Here is an 11,493-nt window from a genome sequence, read left to right on the forward strand (position 1 = left end):
AGATCCGTCAGATACATCTGGTCCAATGTGTCTTTCATGTCCATTATTTCTTTAGTGATTTTCTGTCTGGTTGACCTATCCATTGCTGTAAGCGGAGTATTAAAGTCCCCTGCTATTAGCACATTCTTATCTATAAGCTTGTTTCTGTTTGTGATTGTTTTAGATATTTAGGTGCTCCCATATTCGGTGCGTAGACATTTATGATAGTTAGTTCTTCCTGATGGATGGACCCTGTAATTATTATGTAGTGCCCTTCTTCATCTCTTGTGATTGTCTTTAATTTAAAGTCCAGTTTGTCTGATATAAGTATCGCTACTCCGGCTTTCTTTTGATTTCCTGTAGCATGATATATATTTCTCCATCCCCTTACTTTTAATCTGAAGGTATCTTCCAGTCTAAAATGAGTTTCTTGTAGACAGCATATAGATGGATTTTTTAAAAATGTTTTATTTATTTCTAGGAGAGAGAGAGAGACAGCACGAGCAGGGGAGGGCCAAGAGAGAGGGAGTCACAGACTGAAACAGACTCCAGGCTCTGAGCTGGCAGTCAGCACAGAGCCCGATGCGGGGCTCGAGCCCGGCGCGGGGCTCGAACCCACGAACCGCGAGATCATGACCTGAGCGAAAGTCGGACGCTTAACCGACTAAGCCACCCAGGCGCCCCAGATGGATTTTGTTTTTTTATCCATTCTACTACCCTATGTCTTTTGATTGGAGCATTCAGTCCTTTTACATTCAGTGTTATTATTGAGATATGTGGGTTTAGAGTCTTTGTGTCCTTTGTTGAGTTCATGCTTGTGGTGGTGTCTCTGGTATCTTTGTTCCTTTCAACCTTTCCTTCAGAGCGTCCCCCTCAGGATTTCTTGTAGGGCTGGCTTAGTGGTGACAAGTTCTTTTAATTTCTGTTTATTTGGAAAGGTTTTTATCTGTCCTTCTATTTTGAATGACAGGCTTGCTGGGTAGAGGATTCTTGGCTGCATATTTTTTCTGTTCATCACATTGAAGATCTCCTGCCATTCCTTTCTGGCCTGCCACTTTTCAGTAGATAGGTCTGTCACCACTCTGATAGGTTTCCCTTTGTATGTTAGGGCCTTTTTCTCCCTAGCTGCTTTCAAAAGTTTCTCTCTGTCCTTATATTTTGCCATTTTTACTATGATATGTCTTGTAGAAGGTCGATTCAGATTACGTGTGAGGGGGGTCCTCTGAGCCTCTTGTATTTCAACGTTTACTTCTTTTCCCAGGTCGGGGAAGTTCTCTGCTATAATTTGTTCCAGGACTCCTTCAGCACCTTTCCCTCTCTCTTCCTCTTCTGGGATTCCTATGATACGGATATTGTTGCATTTGACTGTATCACTGAGCTCTTGAATTCTTCTTTCCTGTTCCTGGATCAGTTTGTCTCTTTTTTTGTCAGCTTCTTGTTTTTCTATAATGGTGTCTTCTAAATCACTTACTCTCCTTTCTGCCTCTTCAATCCGTGCATTGGAGGCCTCTAATTTATTATGTATCTCATTTATCGCATTTTTTAATTCTTCATGCCTATTTTTATTTTCCATTCTGTCTGTAGCCATAGTTTCCTTGATGTCCCCTATGTTTTTTTCAAGCCCAGCTATTAATTTTACCATTATTATTCTAAAATCTTGTTCAGTTATGCTGCTGATATCTGTTTTGAGCAGTTCATTAGCTGTCATTTCTTCTTGGAGTTTCTTTGGAGGAAAGCTCTTTCGTTTCGGAATTTTAGTTAGCTTTCCGGCTCTTGTTGGTTTTAAAGACCTGTTATCTCTCTGTATCTATGAGAGCTGCTATATCCAAGAAGACTCTTTGACCTTCCAGGGCCTATCCTTTCAGAGAGTGTTTTTTGAATGGTATCTCTTGGTCTCTCTTGTTGGGACCTTGGTTATTTTATTTTCCTATTCGTAGTGATATTTGGGACTCTCCACCTTGTGTACTCTGGTTTGTTTCTTGAGGTAGCCCTGGAAAAGAAAACAGACAGACAAACACATAGGGAGCAGGAGCACACAAACGCACAGGCTAATTCAACTAACATGCAAAGCGAGAGGGAAAACGAAAATGTTAAGAGAAAAGACGGAGGAGGGAGGGTGAATAATAGTGAGTATAAAATACATAAAAATGTCAAAAGGGGAAAAGAAAAGGAAAAAAGAAGAAAACGATGGACAAAGAATGGTTTAAAGCATATACCTGGATTTCCCAGCTACAGTTAAATAGCCGTGTGTATGTAGTGCTGGTTGAAGAGCATAGAGAAAGAATGAGAAGGCAGGGCGGGATGAGACACAATTGGAAATAGAATGAACAGGCAGAAGGGATAAGAACCTTTTTTCAAAGAGGTAAAGGGTACAATATGGTTGGATAGGTGAGAGAAGGATTCTGGAATTATCCAGAGAAACTATATAGTCCTGAGAGAAAGAGATGAAAATGTCAGTAGGTGTAGAATTTACATTTACAGAATGGACTCGTTGTGATTGTTTAAGCCAGCTGGCGACCAGAGTTAATCAGGTCAGTGTTCTGGGGAAAAAAGAGAGAAAAGAGAAAGAAGAAGAGAAAAAAAAAAGGGAGGAGGGCAGTTCTCAGGCAGGGATGGGCGTTATGTGATCCAGTGACTCAGGCGGGGGCTCTGCCTTGGCGGTTGTGGGGAGGAGAGTGACGGTGCTCCAGTCCCTTCTTGAACCAAGTGCCACCTCACTTTTTTGGGCGTGTAAACTCCCCGTACCGGGGGTGCAGCCGAAGTTGGTTGCACTCTTCAACTCAGGCCAGTTCCAGTCTCCAAATCCCCGTCTGCGCGCCCCGCTGAAGTTGCCTTAGACACAGCTTCCCAGGCAACCCCCTCGGGCAATTCCAGGCCCCCTGCTGAGCTCTGGGGGCGGAGTCAGAATCGCTGCTTCTTTCTCTGGGTCAGGCTGGCGCGCATGCGCGGCACTTGCCTGCCGGAGCCCGAGCCCGCTGGAGTGAGGAAAACCAGGTCCTTCTATGGCTCATCACCCGAAACATGAACTCACAGGCTAATTTCCCAGTTTTTAGTTCTTTGCTTTCCCTCTCGAGTTCCAGCCAACCAGGAGCGCGGACGCCCGGTGTCGCGCGGCTCTTTCAGGGGACCCAACCGCCCGGGAGGACAATGGCGGCAGGCGCGCCACCACTCTGAAGTGCAGCCGCCAGGAGCAGCACAAAGTAGCAGTCTGTGCGCTCAGCCCCTCCGGGACCAGTTGGCGCGAGGGGACCTGGCGTGCAGGTATTTGGCAGGTATGGTCTTTCTATGCCCCGAATGGAGGTTTTTCTGTTTTGGACTCTCTCTTTTTCCCCTCTCACTCCCTGTAGAGGGTAGAGGGGGATCACCTCCGACCCTGGAGTCTCCGATCCCGGCCCGATTTTATCTTCCCCGGTTCGCACTCATGTTAGAAGCCTTTCTCAGTGGATTCTGCGTCCTTTTTCTCCCAATCTCTCAGGTTTTGTAAGGTTTCCAATGGCTTCAGATCTTTTCCGTGTGAGGTATGGGCGTGAGTGCAAGTATGGCGCTCCTTACTTTTCCGCCATCTTGCCTATCTCTCTCTCTCTTTTTTTTTTTTTTTTTTTTTTAGTTTAAACAAAGCATGTGGAGTTGCTCTTGCCAGAGTTAACAAACATGTCTGCATTAGTCTGTAGCTTTGTTTGTAATAATAGGAAGCCGGGCTGTGTGTGTGTGTGTGTGTGTGTGCATGTGTGCATATGCACGCATGTTTGTGTACTATTCTTCCACTCAGTATTCTATTTGTGAACTTTTTTGTAATATCATATGCAAATATAGATCTATTTCAGTAATCCATCCCATAGTTTTATACTCCTTCCAGGGGATAGATGGTTTCCCCTTTGTACTCATATCAACAGTATTGCAATGAACACAGATATGTACACTTCTTTGAACAAATAAAACAAAAATCTGTAGAAAGCTGAAAGTGGAATATCTGGGTTGATGTTATATTAATTTTCAATTTTATGGGATGTATCAAAATTAAATTTAGGATTGTATAAGCAGTATGTTTCTGTTTTCCAGTATCATATCCAAACTTAATTTCATGAATCTTGTTACTTTTGTCCAATTACATGAATGTGTGAAGTAGTATCACATTATAAATCGATACTTTCTCAGTTGGTAGTGGAATATAGTGTTCCTTACATTTATTAGCCATTATCTTTTTTCTTTGTAAATCACTATTATAATATTCTTTGCTCATTTTTATGATCTTGTGTCAGCTTATGGTATGTCTTTTTTTGTTTATGGCAGTTCTATTTTTTCCTGCACAGAAGTTTATCAGCATACACCAGGTTATGCAGTATTAAACACCTCCAAATCTCAGTGGCTTAATGCAATAAAGATTTATTTTTTTCATAGAGCATCTGTTGTGGGTTCAGATGGCTCTTTAGGAAAGCTTTCCTCCATACAACCACTCAGCAGCCTAGGTTGCTCTGACTTTTCAGCACAAATCCTTCTCAATAATTTCTGTGGTAGAGAGTTCTGGAAAGTCTTGCATTGGAAATTAAGTTCTTATATCCAGAAGTGACACAGATCTTTTCTCACAACGCCTTGGCCAAAACTGGTCACATGACTTCAACTTAACTGCAAGGGTTAGGGAAGTGTAATTTCTCCTACATACCCAAAAGCAAGGAAGAGCCACTGTGGATGATCACTAGACATTGTTGTCAAAAAAGTTTAAAACTTTATGTGTACATTTATTCTTCCTAATGAATTTTAACATTGAGTTCTCTCTCCAAATATCAGTGTAATTTTAATTAATATTGCCATATAATTCAGAGTTATTGGGGTTAGGGAGGGAAAACTGATAATTTCCAATATTAGACCTTCCTATTCATGAGCAACATTCTGTCTCCAAATATTCAAAATTTCATTTATATCTCTTATGATCTCTAGCTTTAGCATATTTAATCTACATGCCCCTAGTCTTCTAAATTTTTTTTATGTTTGTTTATTTTTGAGTGAGAGAGAGAGCGAGCGAGCAAGCAAGCAGGGGGGGGGGCAGAGAGAGAGGGCTTTGAGACAGAGAGAGCTCCAGGCTTTGAGCTGTCAGCATGGAGCCTGATGTGGGGCTCAACTCCTGGACTGCAAGTTCATGATCCGAGCCAAAGTCGGAAGCCCAACCTACTGAGCCACCCAGGTGCCCCTACAAGCCTCTGGTCTTTAGTCAGTATTTCCACACTTTAGACCTTTGTCTTTATTGTAAGAAACAGTATATTGTTTTGTACCTGACAACTTTAAGAGCACTTTTTAGTTTGAATAGGCTTTAGTGGCTTCTTTTAGATTTTCCAGGAAGATAATATTGAAAACAGTATTTTTTACTTTTACAGAGTTGTTTTATTTTGTGTATTTATTATATATAATTATATTGTATATTATATTATAAATTATATACAATTACATTTTATTATGTTTAATATATAATTTTGTTATATATTTTTGTATATATAATAAAATTTATTATAAATAAATGTTATTTACATAGGAAAATTAAAATAGTTTTAAATAGTAGTTATAATCACATGTAACACTACCTTGCCACTATAAAGAGAATGACTTTAGAATTTTACAATTAAGAATGGTATTTACTAGTTTCACCAGGTCTCATTCTTTACATGATTAAGATAGAGTATTGAGATAGTCACATTACTCATCTATTGATAATGATAAATTTTATTAACAAATTTTCCTATTAAACTGCTTTTGCATTATACAGTAAAGTCTACTTGGTCAGATGTTATTACCCTTTTAATGATGTTTATGGGTTCAATTTACTATTTAGAATTTTTCTGTGCTTTTAGATAATGGTCTAAATTTTATTTCTCTTTGTGTCATCTTACATTTTTGCTGTCAAGTTTATGCTGGCTTTGTAAATTGGTTGCAAAGTTACAAGTTTTTTATTTGTATTTTAATTTTTTTTAAATTTTTTAATTTTAATTTAAGTTTTTTTTTAAATTTTTTTTAAATGTTTTATTTATTTCTAGGAGAGAGAGAGAGAGACAGCGTGAGCAGGGGAGGGTCAGAGAGAGAGGGAGTCACAGACTGAAACAGGCTCCAGGCTCTGAGCTGGCAGTCAGCACAGAGCCCGACGCGGGGCTCGAACCCACGAACCGCGAGATCATGACCTAAGCGAAAGTCGGACGCTTAACCGACTAAGCCACCCAGGCGCCCCATGTATTTTAATAGTTTTAAGGGGCATCTGGATTTTCTCATAATTATAGATTTGTAAGGAATCACTTACAATTTATGAAACGGGGATTAGTGTTTGAATATACTTTTCAATTCCTTCTATATTCATTATTCGGTAAGTCTTCTAAGTTTTTTTTTTAAGACAATTTTGGTAGTTTTTATCTTCTTAGAAAATGGTCCGTTTTATTGTAATGCTCAAATATATAGGCACAGAATTATAGATTTTATTCAACTATCCCAAATATCTCTGCATGATATTCCTTCCTATATTCCTATTTTTGGGGGTTTATATTCTCTTTAGATTATAATTTTATTAGTCATCCTACATTTCTAATTTGATGTCAGTCTTGATAAATTACTATGATGAATGCTTAATTTCTGTTTATCGCTTATGTAATGATAACGTCAATTATATTATAAAATTTCATCATAGTGATGAATCTCATAAGTTTTGACATAAACTATTCCCTTTGTTATTGTTATATACATTTTGTAAAATCTGCTTCTATTTCTTCTTCTGCGCAAGTTATTTTTTAAAGACTTTTTTTTTATTACAAATAGTTTATTGTCAAATTAGTTTCCACATAACACTCAGTGCTCATCCCCACAAGTGCCCTCCTCCATGCCCATCACCCCCCTCCCCCCCACATCCATCAGACCTCAGTTTTTGTCAGCATTCAAGAGTCTCTCATGGTTTGCCTCTTTCCCTTTCCCCCACCATTTCCGCCCTTCTTCTCCCCCTTGTTCCTCCGTCAAGTTCCTCCTAATCCTCCTATACGTGCAAACATATGATATTTGTCCTTCTCTGCCTGACTTATTTCGCTCAGCACAACACCCTCAAGGTCCATCCATGTTGCTACACATGGCCAGATTTCATTGAGATACCACCTCACGCCAGTCAGAGTGGCTAAAATGAGCAAAACAGAGAACTCTAGATGCTGGCGAGGATGTGGAGAAACGGGCACCTTCCTACACTGTTGGTGGGAATGTAAACTGGTACAGCCCCTCTGGAAAACAGTGTGGAGGTTCCTCAGGAAACTAACAATAGAACTCCCCTATGACCCAGCAATAGCACTGCTAGGAATTTACCCGAGGGATACAGAAATGCTGAGGCATAGGAGCACATGTACCCCAATGTTCATAGCAGCACTCTCCACAATAGCTAAAACATGGAAAGAGCCTAAGTGTCCATCAACAGATGAATGGATCAAGAAGATGTGGTTTATCTATACCATGGAAAGACTTTTCTTCTTTTAAATGGTTGTTGGTTTTTGTTTGTTTGTTTTTTGGTTGGCAGGTTTGTTTTTCTTTCATGTATAATGCATTATTAAGATCACTTGATTTTGTTTTTTGCTTTGAAATGTTTTGTTTTGAAATTTATTTTGATTTAGTATGTGTTCATTTCTTAATAAGTATTTTAGGAAAATTTGAAAGAATTTGAAATTTGAAAAATTTGAAATTTGTTCATAGCTATAGGATACAGAGATTGCTATACATTGTTCTAGCTTGTGTCCCTGTTCTCACTGTTGATCTCAGTCAATTTATGGTCCACATTGCAGTTGAGAGCTTTAAGGGGAAGGGTTCACAAAATAAACTGGGTTGGGCTATATTAGACATAGGGTTAAGGATCAAATGTCTTAACTGAGACATCAGAATTGCCTTGACATTTCTTGTTTCCTTGTACATGCCTTAGTAGTCCTCATTTTTCATTATATCCTGAACCAGCCTCTCAGCTGTCAGCACAGAGCTCTACGTGGGGCACAAACTCAACCAACCACAAGATCTTGACCTGAGCCGAAGTCGGAAACCCAAGCAACTGAGCCACGCAGGCATCCCCTGAATTCTCTTGATCTTAGAATGTTTTTTGTATTAAACAGTGAATTTTAGTTAAAGTTAGAGGCATATTATTTTCATATTTGCTAGGTTTGTCTTACCTATAGATATGTGCATTGGGACATTGGGGAGAACTTTTATATTTTTGAATAGTTCTCTGATGCCAATGAGGCCATTAAGCTTTAGTCATAAGAGTTGTTCTTAGTTCTGATTGGCCAAGGATATAAGGGTTTTCTGAAGACAAACAATTGAGAATTAGAAGGCTGGTATATAATTAACCATCAAGAAATATTTTTTTAATAAATAAATAATCATTTTTGTTATTTTTCCTAAATAGAAATTTAAAGTCAAGTGAAACATCCTACATTGTAAGGCTCATAAATGATAGGACTTGGATTTGATCCTAGGTCTTCAGACACTAGGTCAGATTTTCCCAGTGAACTGCTTTTTAAAATTTTGCAAATTTCTTTTGTAGCCCAAAGTACGATTTTGCAATTCTGTTCAAGTTGTGTGAAGTCTGTTGTTTTTTGGTTTTGCCAGTTTTAATTTTTGGTAAAACAATTATACATATTGTATATCCTACAAAAAGTATACACATGCATATATATTTATGAGATCTAAGCAAGAATTTACTCAATATTTTAAAATACAACAAAGGATTAAGAATTGCTGAATGGGGTGAAAAATATATGCAGTTTATTAGAGAGTTAATCTATGCACAATTATATAACAAACAAATGGCAAATAATATAAAGTTTGGTTCTGTAATAAATTTATATTTTATTCTTACAGAGGCATTGGTTAAACTAAAAGCAGGAAACAGCAAAGGGTAATGTCTCTTTCTTAGTATTTTGGAAAGCTTTTTAAAATTATTCTCATTCTACAATTGCTATTGATTTCTGCATTCTGTGCTGTCTATACACTATACCAACTTTTCTTTAATAATTTTTAGAGTTCTTAGTACTAAAGCTAGAGAATGTTCAGTGTTCTGTCCATAATTGAGTGTCCAAAAAATTGTCACTGATTGTATCCTTGGATATAGCCATCTCTATTCCTATTTATAAAGATGTTAAAGTTTTCTGGTTCTCATATACATAGCGCGTGGGTGCGCGTGCGCACACACATACAGACACACACACACACACACAACTTCTAGAAGGCCTGTGTGAATAAGCAGGATATTGTTTCACTGCTGTATATATTTGTACGTCCAAGCACAGTGACTGAGAAAGAGCCCGTACTCAACAACATGTCTTCAGAGTCTCTTTTGTTTTGTGCTCTCTTCATTTCTGTATTTGATTTTTCTCTAATCTGGGCTAAAGCAGTAGGTAGGGATGAAAAGTAAAGGTTTTGGGTTACATACATCTTGAAAACAGCTTCCTTCCAGAATTTCTTGATTCTTCTCTAGTTCCCTGTTTATACTATTATGTTTATACTATTCCCTGTTTATATCTTATGTTCACAGCTGCATAGGGTTTTTGCATTTAACCACCTATTTTTTTTCCTCTAGGAGAACCAATTCTATCACACACACTGTTTGAGCCTAATTTTGATACAAAAATATAAGCCAATAGTGGGAAATACTGTGTGAAATCCCATCATAATGTCCACTTTCTTGAGTATTTTCTGTTTTCCACACATGTCCGTTTTTCCCCAGTGAAAAAATATATTTCCTGCATAGATTTATATGCTCATTTAAAACAACATTGCAATGTTTATTGTTGCTTGATAATTTTTATCTTTAAGAATTTACAGTATTACATCAAAATTAACATGTTGAGCCTTGAAAGAAGTGGAGATGGTACTTTCCTATAAACAAAATGTGCAGGATACTTACTTGAAATGATCACAAATTTAGTAAATGATTTAACTAGTTCTCCAACCTGTTTTCTGACACCACATCCAGACACCAAATCTGACACCAGCTAATATCCTCCATAGATAAGAGGCTTCAAAGCACTTGCCTTTCAAATACCACTGTGTTAGTTTGCTCCTATAGTTTGAGAGTTGTATCACTGATTTTGGGCAACATGAGGATATAAAAGCATCTCTGTGTTTGATGCTTAGCTCTTTTGTTAATGGCTTATGATGTCCCTTCAGGAATGTCTGCTTTCTTTTGTCTTTCACCTTTAGTCTCCCCAGGTAATTAGGGTTGGTTAAATACCATCCAAAATGGACTATTCTTCCTGGGTGTTGATAAATTGGGAAATTCTTCTAATCCAGCCAATTGTGACAAAGATACCACCACACCACTGTTTTTTGCTTGAAGCACATAATTTCACCTGCTGAAGAGGACTTCCTGAGTATTCATTTCTTAGTATGATTTTTTTTTGAGCTTTCTTGTCCAGTGCATTTTACCTTCCAGTCCTGCAAATCCCTTCATTATTATACAGCTCTGAGGATGTTAATTCTACAACTGTCTTTCTTGTGTACAGTGACAACATGATCATCGCTTTCTCAGTGGGATGGCTACTTGAAGTCATATCTCATTACTCTATCCAGAGGCAATGCCCTGGTCTTCTTTAAGTAACTGCTCTCCAGTCTTAGGGTTCACAATATCTTCTGGTTCTTCATAATTCTGTCTTAATACTCCACCCTCCTAATTTCTCTCTTCAGGGGTTGTAATCCCTGTTTGTCGTCCTGTTACCCCTCTTGCCTGTGTATAGTCCATTGTCAATAACTTCTTACCTGTGTGCTTCTGTCCAGGCTGTCAGTGGGCTGGCTATACCATCTACTAAAAAGAAGATGGAATGGCATAATTGAAGGTCAGATTGAGGTCATTAGAGGACTGTGTATATGAACTGCATCATTTTGATTTTTTACATGATTGTCTTTATTGAACTAGATTTTGAAATGACACCAAGGTTAGTACTGAGGGATGTTATTCAGAAAACAGCCATATAGATCGTGAAACTGCATATCATGTAGGCATGGTATTGAGGCTTTATTATATTACATAGTTTCTTCTATGTGAGGATATAAAATAAATTCCCATCATGTTCTAAGTCCCTTAATAATATTGTAAATCTAGTAATCCTATTATTTCCATTTGTTTGCCCAGGAAAATCAGATGTAAATGTGTATCTTCTTTTGTGAAAATGTATTAGATGTTAGTATATAAGTCTTTGTATCAAAGTTATCTTTGACTTCTTTTTATCTTCATTGCCTTTTCATACTCATTATCTTACTTACTTCCAGGTTTTATGATATTCACTTGTATACTTTTCCGTAAGCTTCCTCAAATTCCTCCTTTTGTTTGAATGAGTCAGATAAATATAAAAAGTGAATATGTTTAAATAAATTTTAGATTCAGTAGTCAATTAGCTTAAAATATTTTTATTGGAATAAAATTGAATAGATTATAAAACTTTGTTAAACTCTTAGCATTAAAATTGTTTTAAAATTGATGTTCTGTTAATTTAAACATATATTTTTATACTATTTAACTGCTTC

Source organism: Hyaena hyaena, unplaced genomic scaffold, assembly GCF_003009895.1.
Source record: "Hyaena hyaena isolate Hyena2069 unplaced genomic scaffold, ASM300989v1 scaffold_1057, whole genome shotgun sequence".
In the NCBI taxonomy this organism is placed as follows: domain Eukaryota; kingdom Metazoa; phylum Chordata; class Mammalia; order Carnivora; family Hyaenidae; genus Hyaena; species Hyaena hyaena.